The following is a 12,361-nucleotide window of genomic DNA, read 5'->3' as shown; positions in this document are numbered from 1 at the left end:
TGGGTGTGGACATAGTGGGTCCACTAGAACCTCCCACAGCCTCAGGAAATATGTATATCCTGGTAGTAGTGGATCATGCTACCAGGTATCCTGAAGCTATTCCCCTTAGGTCGACTACTGCCCCTGCAGTAGCCAAGGCCCTCATTGGTATCTTTACCAGAGTGGGTTTCCCTAAGGAGGTGGTGTCTGACAGAGGTACCAACTTCATGTCAGCATACCTGAAACACATGTGGAATGAGTGTGGAGTGACTTATAAATTCACTACACCTTACCATCCACAAACTAATGGCTTAGTTGAGAGATTCAACAAGACATTAAAGGGCATGATCATGGGGCTCCCAGAAAAACTCAAAAGGAGATGGGATGTCCTCTTGCCATGTCTGCTTTTCGCTTACAGAGAGGTGCCACAGAAGGGAGTAGGATTCTCACCCTTTGAACTTCTGTTTGGTCATCCTGTAAGAGGACCACTTGCTCTTGTTAAAGAAGGCTGGGAGAGACCTCTCCATGAGCCTAAGCAAGACATAGTGGACTATGTACTTGGCCTTCGCTCTAGAATGGCAGAGTACATGGAAAAGGCAACCAAAAACCTTGAGGCCAGCCAACAGCTCCAGAAGTTTTGGTATGACCAAAAGGCTGCACTGGTTGAGTTCCAACCAGGGCAGAAAGTCTGGGTTCTGGAGCCTGTGGCTCCCAGGGCACTCCAGGACAAATGGAGTGGCCCTTACCCAGTGCTAGAAAGGAAGAGTCAGGTCACCTACCTGGTGGACCTGGGCACAAGCAGGAGCCCCAAGAGGGTGATCCATGTGAACCGCCTTAAGCTCTTCCATGACAGGGCTGATGTCAATCTGTTGATGGTAACAGATGAGGATCAGGAGGCAGAGAGTGAACCTCTCCCTGATCTTCTGTCATCAGACCCAAAAGATGGCACAGTAGATGGAGTGATCTACTCAGACACCCTCTCTGGCCAACAGCAAGCTGATTGTAGGAGAGTCCTACAACAGTTTCCTGAACTCTTCTCCTTAACCCCTGGTCAGACACACCTGTGTACCCATGATGTGGACACAGGAGACAGCATGCCTGTCAAGAACAAAATCTTTAGACAGTCTGACCATGTTAAGGAAAGCATCAAGGTGGAAGTCCACAAGATGCTGGAATTGGGAGTAATTGAGCGCTCTGACAGCCCCTGGGCTAGCCCAGTGGTCTTAGTCCCCAAACCTCACACCAAAGATGGAAAGAAAGAGATGAGGTTTTGTGTGGACTACAGAGGGCTCAATTCTGTCACCAAGACAGATGCCCATCCAATTCCAAGAGCTGATGAGCTCATTGATAAATTAGGTGCTGCCAAATTTCTAAGTACCTTTGACTTAACAGCAGGGTACTGGCAAATAAAAATGGCACCTGGAGCAAAAGAAAAGACAGCATTCTCCACACCTGATGGGCATTATCAGTTTACTGTTATGCCCTTTGGTTTAAAGAATGCCCCTGCCACCTTCCAAAGGTTGGTGAATCAAGTCCTTGCTGGCTTGGAGTCCTTTAGCACAGCTTATCTTGATGATATTGCTGTCTTTAGCTCCACCTGGCAGGATCACCTGGTCCACCTGAAGAAGGTTTTGAAGGCTCTGCAATCTGCAGGCCTCTCTATCAAGGCATCCAAATGCCAGATAGGGCAGGGAACTGTGGTTTACTTGGGACACCTTGTAGGTGGAGGCCAAGTTCAGCCACTCCAACCCAAGATCCAGACTATTCTGGACTGGGTAGCTCCAAAAACCCAGACTCAAGTCAGGGCATTCCTTGGCTTGACTGGGTATTACAGGAGGTTTGTGAAGGGATATGGATCCATTGTGACAGCCCTCACTGAACTCACCTCCAAGAAAATGCCCAAGAAAGTGAACTGGACTGTGGAATGCCAACAGGCCTTTGACACCCTGAAACAAGCAATGTGCTCAGCACCAGTTCTCAAAGCTCCAGATTATTCTAAGCAGTTCATTGTGCAGACTGATGCCTCTGAACATGGGATAGGGGCAGTTTTGTCCCAAACAAATGATGATGGCCTTGACCAGCCTGTTGCTTTCATTAGCAGGAGGTTACTCCCCAGGGAGCAGCGTTGGAGTGCCATTGAGAGGGAGGCCTTTGCTGTGGTTTGGTCCCTGAAGAAGCTGAGACCATACCTCTTTGGGACTCACTTCCTAGTTCAAACTGACCACAGACCTCTCAAATGGCTGATGCAAATGAAAGGTGAAAATCCTAAACTGTTGAGGTGGTCCATCTCCCTACAGGGAATGGACTTTATAGTGGAACACAGACCTGGGACTGCCCATGCCAATGCAGATGGCCTTTCCAGGTTCTTCCACTTAGAAAATGAAGACTCTCTTGGGAAAGGTTAGTCTCATCCTCTTTCGTTTGGGGGGGGGTTGTGTAAGGAAATGCCTCCTTGGCATGGTTGCCCCCTGACTTTTTGCCTTTGCTGATGCTATGTTTACAATTGAAAGTGTGCTGAGGCCTGCTAACCAGGCCCCAGCACCAGTGTTCTTTCCCTAACCTGTACTTTTGTATCCACAATTGGCAGACCCTGGCATCCAGATAAGTCCCTTGTAACTGGTACTTCTAGTACCAAGGGCCCTGATGCCAAGGAAGGTCTCTAAGGGCTGCAGCATGTCTTATGCCACCCTGGAGACCTCTCACTCAGCACAGACACACTGCTTGCCAGCTTGTGTGTGCTAGTGAGGACAAAACGAGTAAGTCGACATGGCACTCCCCTCAGGGTGCCATGCCAGCCTCTCACTGCCTATGCAGTATAGGTAAGACACCCCTCTAGCAGGCCTTACAGCCCTAAGGCAGGGTGCACTATACCATAGGTGAGGGTACCAGTGCATGAGCATGGTACCCCTACAGTGTCTAAACAAAACCTTAGACATTGTAAGTGCAGGGTAGCCATAAGAGTATATGGTCTGGGAGTCTGTCAAACACGAACTCCACAGCACCATAATGGCTACACTGAAAACTGGGAAGTTTGGTATCAAACTTCTCAGCACAATAAATGCACACTGATGCCAGTGTACATTTTATTGTAAAATACACCCCAGAGGGCACCTTAGAGGTGCCCCCTGAAACTTAACCGACTATCTGTGTAGGCTGACTAGTTTTAGCAGCCTGCCACAAACCGAGACATGTTGCTGGCCCCATGGGGAGAGTGCCTTTGTCACTCTGAGGCCAGTAACAAAGCCTGCACTGGGTGGAGATGCTAACACCTCCCCCAGGCAGGAATTGTCACACCTGGCGGTGAGCCTCAAAGGCTCACCTCCTTTGTGCCAACCCAGCAGGACACTCCAGCTAGTGGAGTTGCCCGCCCCCTCCGGCCAGGCCCCACTTTTGGCGGCAAGGCCGGAGAAAATAATGAGAAAAACAAGGAGGAGTCACTGGCCAGTCAGGACAGCCCCTAAGGTGTCCTGAGCTGAGGTGACTCTGACTTTTAGAAATCCTCCATCTTGCAGATGGAGGATTCCCCCAATAGGGTTAGGATTGTGACCCCCTCCCCTTGGGAGGAGGCACAAAGAGGGTGTACCCACCCTCAGGGCTAGTAGCCATTGGCTACTAACCCCCCAGACCTAAACACGCCCTTAAATTTAGTATTTAAGGGCTACCCTGAACCCTAGAAAATTAGATTCCTGCAACTACAAGAAGAAGGACTGCCTAGCTGAAAACCCCTGCAGAGGAAGACCAGAAGACGACAACTGCCTTGGCTCCAGAAACTCACCGGCCTGTCTCCTGCCTTCCAAAGATCCTGCTCCAGCGACGCCTTCCAAAGGGACCAGCGACCTCGACATCCTCTGAGGACTGCCCCTGCTTCGAAAAGACAAGAAACTCCCGAGGACAGCGGACCTGCTCCAAGAAAAGCTGCAACTTTGTTTCCAGCAGCTTTAAAGAACCCTGCAAGCTCCCCGCAAGAAGCGTGAGACTTGCAACACTGCACCCGGCGACCCCGACTCGGCTGGTGGCGATCCAACACCTCAGGAGGGACCCCAGGACTACTCTGATACTGTGAGTACCAAAACCTGTCCCCCCTGAGCCCCCACAGCGCCGCCTGCAGAGGGAATCCCGAGGCTTCCCCTGACCGCGACTCTTTGAACCTAAAGTCCCGACGCCTGGGAGAGACCCTGCACCCGCAGCCCCCAGGACCTGAAGGACCGGACTTTCACTGGAGAAGTGACCCCCAGGAGTCCCTCTCCCTTGCCCAAGTGGAGGTTTCCCCGAGGAATCCCCCCCTTGCCTGCCTGCAGCGCTGAAGAGATCCCGAGATCTCTCACAGACTAACATTGCGAACCCGACGCCTGTTTCTACACTGCACCCGGCCGCCCCCGCGCTGCTGAGGGTGACATTTCTGTGTGGACTTGTGTCCCCCCCGGTGCCCTACAAAACCCCCCTGGTCTGCCCTCCGAAGACGCGGGTACTTACCTGCAAGCAGACCGGAACCGGGGCACCCCCTTCTCTCCATTCTAGCCTATGTGTTTTGGGCACCACTTTGAACTCTGCACCTGACCGGCCCTGAGCTGCTGGTGTGGTGACTTTGGGGTTGCTCTGAACCCCCAACGGTGGGCTACCTTGGACCAAGAACTAAGCCCTGTAAGTGTCTTACTTACCTGGTTAACCTAACAAATACTTACCTCCCCTAGGAACTGTGAAAATTGCACTGTGTCCACTTTTAAAACAGCTATTTGTGAATAACTTGAAAAGTATACATGCAATTTTGATGATTTGAAGTTCCTAAAGTACTTACCTGCAATACCTTTCGAATGAGATATTACATGTAGAATTTGAACCTGTGGTTCTTAAAATAAACTAAGAAAAGATATTTTTCTATATAAAAACCTATTGGCTGGATTTGTCTCTGAGTGTGTGTACCTCATTTATTGTCTATGTGTATGTACAACAAATACTTAACACTACTCCTTGGATAAGCCTACTGCTCGACCACACTACCACAAAATAGAGCATTAGTATTATCTCTTTTTGCCACTATCTTACCTCTAAGGGGAACCCTTGGACTCTGTGCATGCTATTCCTTACTTTGAAATAGCACATACAGAGCCAACTTCCTACAAGGTCCAACTGGCCTTTATTGGCCACTTATACACCTCATCCTGCTGCAGCGAACCTAAAGGTAGCGGAAGTACGCCGCTTATATACTGATCTGACGGCAATTATACAGACGATTAGTGCAGTTTGTAATGCAAATATTAAACACAAACCCAGCATGTGCTGTTCCGGCACAACCACATGCAGTGATGCCAGGCATTAACCCTGCAACTGTACATTCGATCATGGGAAAAGTACCCGTCAAACGAGAAGAAATTCCGTTTTGGCTAGCTCAAAAAATAAACACACTGGAAGCTGTATTTCCTCATCCAGGACCTCAGGATAAACACAGAATATTAACAACGGGCTTACCATTTGGAATGGTTCCCACAGTAGATAACTGTAATACATGGGGCATGGTATTTGCCATGCTCTATACAACCGCACACGGTACATAGACACTTGCCAATTTACCAGAAGTGTTGAAACAAGTTTAAGATGAATACGGGGCTGCCCCGGCCCTCGATTTGGGGATGCAACTAATGGGTAACTTTTCCACGGTGTCCTCAATTATATTAAGTAACATTAAAGGGGAAGCGGTCGCACTAGCAGTTCGCATGCGGCTCCGGGACGTTCCTCCACAGGATCAAGAACGTGAGCTGCCAAAGATTATCGCAGAGACCTACTCTAGCATTGGTCGAGATAGTCTGGGGGCCAGACCAACAAAACCACAATTTCATGGTAAATCTAATAAAGATTCTACCAAGCAAGCTCCTGAGGCTCCTAAGAAACGCTGGGATAAAAAACAACAAGCACCTAAGAAAGAAAGGGAAGAATCTCCGCATACGGAGTCCCCACAGAATAGATACAATCTCAGAAATAGAGATAATATAAAAACGCCTGACAGATATCAATATACTGATACACGCCAATCTCGTTTCTTTTAGGACTCTCGGAAAAACGCAGTGAGAGAGGTGGGCGGTCAGAGCGGAGAACTGAATACGTGAAACCGAGACAGGAATCACAGCGCTCAACAGAAGTTTCTGTTAAAAAAAGAGGAAAAACCTCCCCAACAAAAACCCCAATTCAAAAAGAAAATTGCCAGCGGTTGCAGTTCGACATGCCACTCAAGAAGAGGGCTCTCTTGAAGAACAAGAAGTGGGCACTAGCACTATTAGACAGCGCAGCAGAGGTCACAATAGTTCACCAGAATCTTCTAGAGCATCTGGAGGTGAAAGCAACTGATGACTTCCTACAAGTAGAAACTGCGGACATGCGTGTCTCCACACCTGATAGGGTGTACAAAGTAACATTACGGTTAGAAGGAGACATTGAGCACACAATAGATGCAATTTTTTGGGATCGCATCGTAAACATATATGATATTTTGCTGGCTGAACAGGATTGGCTACCTGAATTTGTCCTTACTTGCCCATATGGGGAAGATGTTATTAAACCTTCTTTCTCACCCCTTCTTCCAGAGGAGCTAGCAGAATCCTACGCCATTGATTGGGCATTGGTGCAGGCACCCGCGTTATATTGCAACCGCGTAGGATGGGACAAAGATTCCATGTAATCCAAATCATCCCCAACCTCAATCTCAATATCCAATAAAACATGATGCTAAAGCACCCGTGAGGGAAATCCTCACACAACGGGAGTACCAGGGCGTAATTGAACCCTGCATCTCACCAATGAATACTCCATTATTCCCAGTAGCTAAACTGGACCATTCGTACAGAATAGTCTTAAACTACAGACATTTAAACAGTGTTACACGCACATATGCTATACAAAACTCACATAGCACAGCACTTATGAACAACATAGTGCGCAAAAAATACAAAACAACACTGGACATTTCCAATGGTTTCTTCTGCCAAAATATAGCACCTGAGAGTAGAGACTTAATCAGTTTCAGCGCACTAGGCTCCCAGAAAAAATTCTGTTGTTTACCCCAGGGGTACAAGAACAGTCCAGGACTGTTTGCGGCTCGTGTGACTTCAATATTGCACGACATTGACCCTGAAGCATTCTCCTATGTAGATGATATTTATCTCACGGATGATCAATTACTGCAACAATTAAGATGGGTAGCCTGCATTGTTGTGAGATTTGCCGAGTTTGGCTACAAATTTAATTTAAAAAAAAACAAAAATAGTCTTCCTTAGCGTCCTGTTTCTGGGATATGGGCTATCAAGTGAAGGAAAGAGCCTAGCGCCACAATTCTTGGAAAAATGCGCACAGTTACAATCTCCAAATACAATTAAAAAACTCCAATCTCTATTGGGTTTCCTAAACTTTGGCAGAACTTACATTCCTGATTATGCATCACGCATAAAACCTTAATATGACTTAATACGTCCTGACTTTTCAAGTAAATTTTGGACAGTCAAACACACATGCATTCTCAAAGCTTTGCAAACAGACATGCTTGCAGCACAACACTTACACACAAGGGACAACAAAAAACATCTGGTCATCAGAGTAATCGCTGGTGCCATTGGTTTCACCTATGTAACTTTCAATGAGGGTGAGACTGTCCCAATAGCATACAAATCACATTTGTACTCAGCAGCAGAACAATGCTTTGCTCCCACTGAGAAAATTGGCACTTCTGTTCAGATGGTCATCATTAAAGAAAGACCCCTAGCCCAAGGCAAACGCATTATTGTTGTTTCTCCAATTCCAGCCCTTGAGGCTGTTACCAAAGCCAGCGTTCCAAACTCTAAAGCATTACATCTACATTGGATTCGGTGAGCAATGTCTTCGACAGCCACTGATGTAGACTATATTTTTGACCCAAAATTACAAACTCAAGAATTTTTGCAAAATGAACTAGAATACCCAGTTCCAGCAAACACACTGCCTATTGATCAATATCAAAGAGTCATGTACACTGATGGCTCAGCACAACCTGCAGTAGGCACAAAACATCAATACTCCACTGCTTCCGCAGTCGTAAGTGGCTACATGGAAGATAAAACATTTTGTTCCCAGCATACATTCAAGCAAACCCTAGAGGATTGCACAGCAAAACTAGCAGAGCTCAAAGCTCTGGTGATGGCACTGGAACATACGAATCCTGCACAGTTAACATTGATTGTTTGTGATTCATACTACTGTGTCCAGTCCTTCATTTTTAAAGGCAACACCATTAAACACAGACTTCTTTGGGGGTAAGTAGCGGATCTGAAGGAAACGCTACTAAATCTCCATGTTGTACATACACTTGGACACCAGCGCGATGGAATACACGTTGCTGGAAATACACTGGCTGATGAAGCCGCAAAGTCAGCAGTAGTTACGGCCACTGTTGCTGCAGTAACCCGTTCAGGAGCGACACCGGACTATGACATTTTGGCTGCCGTGAAAGCTACAGCTGAAGGTACGCCCTATCCAAATGCATTTCCTGCTAAATATTCCTACTGAATGGGGGGCTGCCTAGACGCTGAAGTAAAAATACCAGGCATAGGGGTTTGAGTAATTCCCAACAAAGACATAAGATCAGAGTTGATGAAAGCAGCACATGAGGGGGTAGCATCTGCCCATGCTGGTGTGGCGGCTATAATATCATTGTTGCAAGCACTTTATTGGTGGCCAGGTCTATACAAAGAGACCAAGCAGTATGTCCTTTACTGTGACATCTGCCAACAAATTAAGGTTTCCACCGCCAAACACCCACCCTAGACACCCCTCCTAATTTCCAACAAACCATTTTAATGTGGGTACTTGAAACATTGTGGTCCCCTAACACCGGACAGTGCATACAAATACATTTTAGTCGCTGTTGACTCTTGCTCCAGATTTCTATGGGTGTGGCCACAACATCTGGCTGACGCTCAGAGTGTTATTAAAGATTTGCGAGTCTTTATTGGTACATATGCATTTGCGGCTTTCCACTCGGACCAAGGCCCTGCTTTCGCCTCAAGGGCATTCAGGGACGCCATGGCTTAGTTAGGGGTCCAACTCCATTACTCGTCTCCATTTCATCCGAGGGAAATAGTGTTGTGGAGCGACTAAACTGTGATTTGAAGCAGTCCTTAACAGCCAGAGTCTTTGGTACGGGTCGTAGTTGGCTTAACCACCTGTATGGATTTCAGAGAGCACTTAACAATCTACCTAGATGGTACCTAGGGGGTCGTACTTCATATGACTGCCTGTTCGGAACACAAATGTAATTGTAATTGTAATTGTAATCGTATTTATATAGCGCTTACTACCCCTGACGAGGCGTCGAAGCGCTTTTCGATGAGTAGCACGCTACTCCGGTACCCAACAAGAATTAGTGATGGATTAGTATAATTTAATAAGGAGTACAGTTTTAGTATTATTATGAGTTAATTTGAGTTGCAGATATGAAAGTTTGTTAGTTAGATTGACTGGAGTAATGGAGGGGTGGAGGAGGAAAGAAATCCAGAAGTGTTAATTGGGAGTTTATCCTTCATTTACTCAATCCAAAGGCTTGAGATGAATAATAGGGGAGCGGAGGGGAAAGAGGATGTGGATGGGTTAGGGAGAGCATAGAAGTAGGGTGAGACGAATGCAGGAGAATTTAGTAGGGTTGTGTGGGAGGTCACAGAGGTAGAGTGAGGTTTGGTGAGTTAGATGTGGAGGTGGAGGGGAAGAGCTTAGGCAGAGATTTTTAGGAGATGAAAGTGGTCGAAGGGATTTGGGATGAGTCCGAGTGAGAATGGAGGATAGTTTGATAGAGACATGACATAAGAGTGATGGGTAGATAAGTGTGATAAAAAGAGAGCAGAAATTCATAGATATCAGGAGCCATGCAATGATCCACAAACATGCCAGGCACCGAAACAACATATACACATGCATACACATATATATATATATTTATACACACACACACATGAATAAAACACACATATGCACATACAATACATAATTAGAATCATGGGTAAAAAATACTTAGTCAGACAGGTTTAAAAGAGTGTGTGTGTATTTTATTGTTATTGGTTTAGTTTCTGTAAAATGAGCATCGTGGCCTACCCAACCGGAGTATTTTCTACGAGTATGTCAGTAAGCGTTACCTAGCATGTTTTATACGCCCCGTTTATATTGTACAGTAAGAGTACGTGATGGGCCACGGGGTAAAAAACGTCTCCAGCAAACCGTGTGTGCCATTGGCAATGTGATTGTTACTAGTGCGTCTTTGTGGATATGTCCTCGTGCTTCTGAGCATCAACAACGCACCACCGGAATCGGCGGTAAACGCAGTGGGGTCGTTTGGAAAGCTGTCCATCATCGTGGTAAAAGGCGGGGAATTCCTTTACCTACTTCGAGGGTGGGCGGGGCGTGGCTCAGCGGTCGGAGCTTACAGGTGCTTTATAAAGGGAGAAACCTTCTACTCTGTGTCTCCAGCAGAGGAAGATAGAACCTGCGCGTCACAGTCAGATACAGATTACGCTCTAGTACATCATCAGTTCACCTCCAGGATGGATTCTAGATCTTTTTCTGCTATGGGATCTCTGAGCGCATAGCCTTGCTTTATCTTTGCCAAGCCCAAGCGTTAGGGTGGCTTGTCCTTTCCAGAAGCTGAGCTTCAACTGCGGCACCTGCTACGATTATATTTGTAAGTGCTTCTTTTGAGGTTTAGTTTCTGTAAAATTGAGCATCGTGGCCTAACCAACCGGAGTATTTTCTACGAGTATGTCAGTAAGCGTAACCTAGCATGTTTTATGCGCCCCGTTTATATTGTACACTAAGGGTACGTGATGGGCCACGGGGTAAAACGTCTCCAGCAACCTTGTGTTCCTTTGGCAATATGATTGTTACTAGTGCGTCTTTGTGGAGATGTCCTCGTGCTTCTGAGCATCAACAACGCACCACCGGAATCGGCGGTAAATGCATTGGGGTCGTTTTGGAAAGCTGTCCATCATCCTGGTAAAAAGGCGGGAGTTCCTTTACCTACTTCGAGGGTGGACGGGGCGTGGCTCAGCGGGCGGAGCTTACAGGTGCTTTTTAAAGGGAGAACCTACTACAAAAACGATTTTGTGTTTATATTGTACACTAGGGGTACGTGATGGGCCACGGGGTAAACGTCTCCAGCAACCTTGTGTGCCTTTGGGAATGTTATTGTTACTAGTGCGTCTTTGTGGAGATGTCCTCGTGCTTCTGCGCATCAACAACGCACCACTTGAATCGGCGGTAAAACGCAGTGGGGTCGTTTGGAAAGCTGTCCATCATCGTGGTAAAAGGCGGGGAATTCCTTTACCTACTTCGAGGGTGGGCGGGGCGTGGCTCAGCGGGCGGAGCTTACAGGTGCTTTATAAAGGGAGAAACCTTCTACTCTGTGTCTCCAGCAGAGGAAGATAGAACCTGCGCGTCACAGTCAGATACAGATTACGCTCTAGTACATCATCAGTTCACCTCCAGGATGGATTCTAGATCTTTTTCTGGTATGGGATCTCTGAGCGCATAGCCTTGCTTTATCTTTGCCAAGCCCAAGCGTTAGGGTGGCTTGTCCTTTCCAGAAGCTGAGCTTCAACTGCGGCACCTGCTACGTTTATATTTTAAGTGCTTCCTTTGAGGTTTAGTGTCTGTAAAATGAGCATCGTGGCCTACCCAACCGGATTATTTTCTACGAGTAATTCAGTAAGCGTTACCTAGCATGTTTTATGCGCCCCGTTTATATTGTACACTAAGGGTACGTGATGGGCCACGGGGTAAAACGTCTCCAGCAACCTTGTGTGCCTTCGGCAATGTGATTGTTACTAGTGCGTCTTTGTGGATATGTGCTCCTGCGCATCAACAACGCACCACCGGAATCGTCGGTAAACGCAGTGGGGTCGTTTTGGAAAGCTGTCCATCATCCTGGTAAGAGGCGGGAATTCCAATACCTACTACGAGTGTAGACGGGGGCGTGGTTCAGCGGGCGGAGCTTACAGGTGCTTTATAAAGGGAGAACCTTCAACTCTGTGTCTTCAGGAGAGGAAGATAGAAACAGCGCGTCACAGTCAGATACAGATTACGCTCCAGTACATCATCAATTCACCTCCAAGTAGGATTCTAGATTGTTTCTGCTTTGGAATCTCTGAGCGCACAGCCTTGCTTCATCTTTACAATGTATGTTCCAGATCTTGATGGTCCTGGCATGGAGGCAGCAGAAACACCCTATGACATAAATGAACGTGTCATTGTCTTACAGGAATTACAACAGTTCAGTGACCACAACGCTTCTGCCAGTGCAGCCTCCACAGGAATTAAGGATGCACCAATAACACCCACAGGATGGATTCCTAAAGTTTGGGATCTAGTACATGAAAAG

This window comes from Pleurodeles waltl, chromosome 1_2 (assembly GCF_031143425.1).
Source record: "Pleurodeles waltl isolate 20211129_DDA chromosome 1_2, aPleWal1.hap1.20221129, whole genome shotgun sequence".
Classification (NCBI taxonomy): Eukaryota; Metazoa; Chordata; class Amphibia; order Caudata; family Salamandridae; genus Pleurodeles; species Pleurodeles waltl.
The sequence above is the reverse complement of the archived record's forward strand: the minus strand, read 5'-3'. Positions refer to the sequence as shown.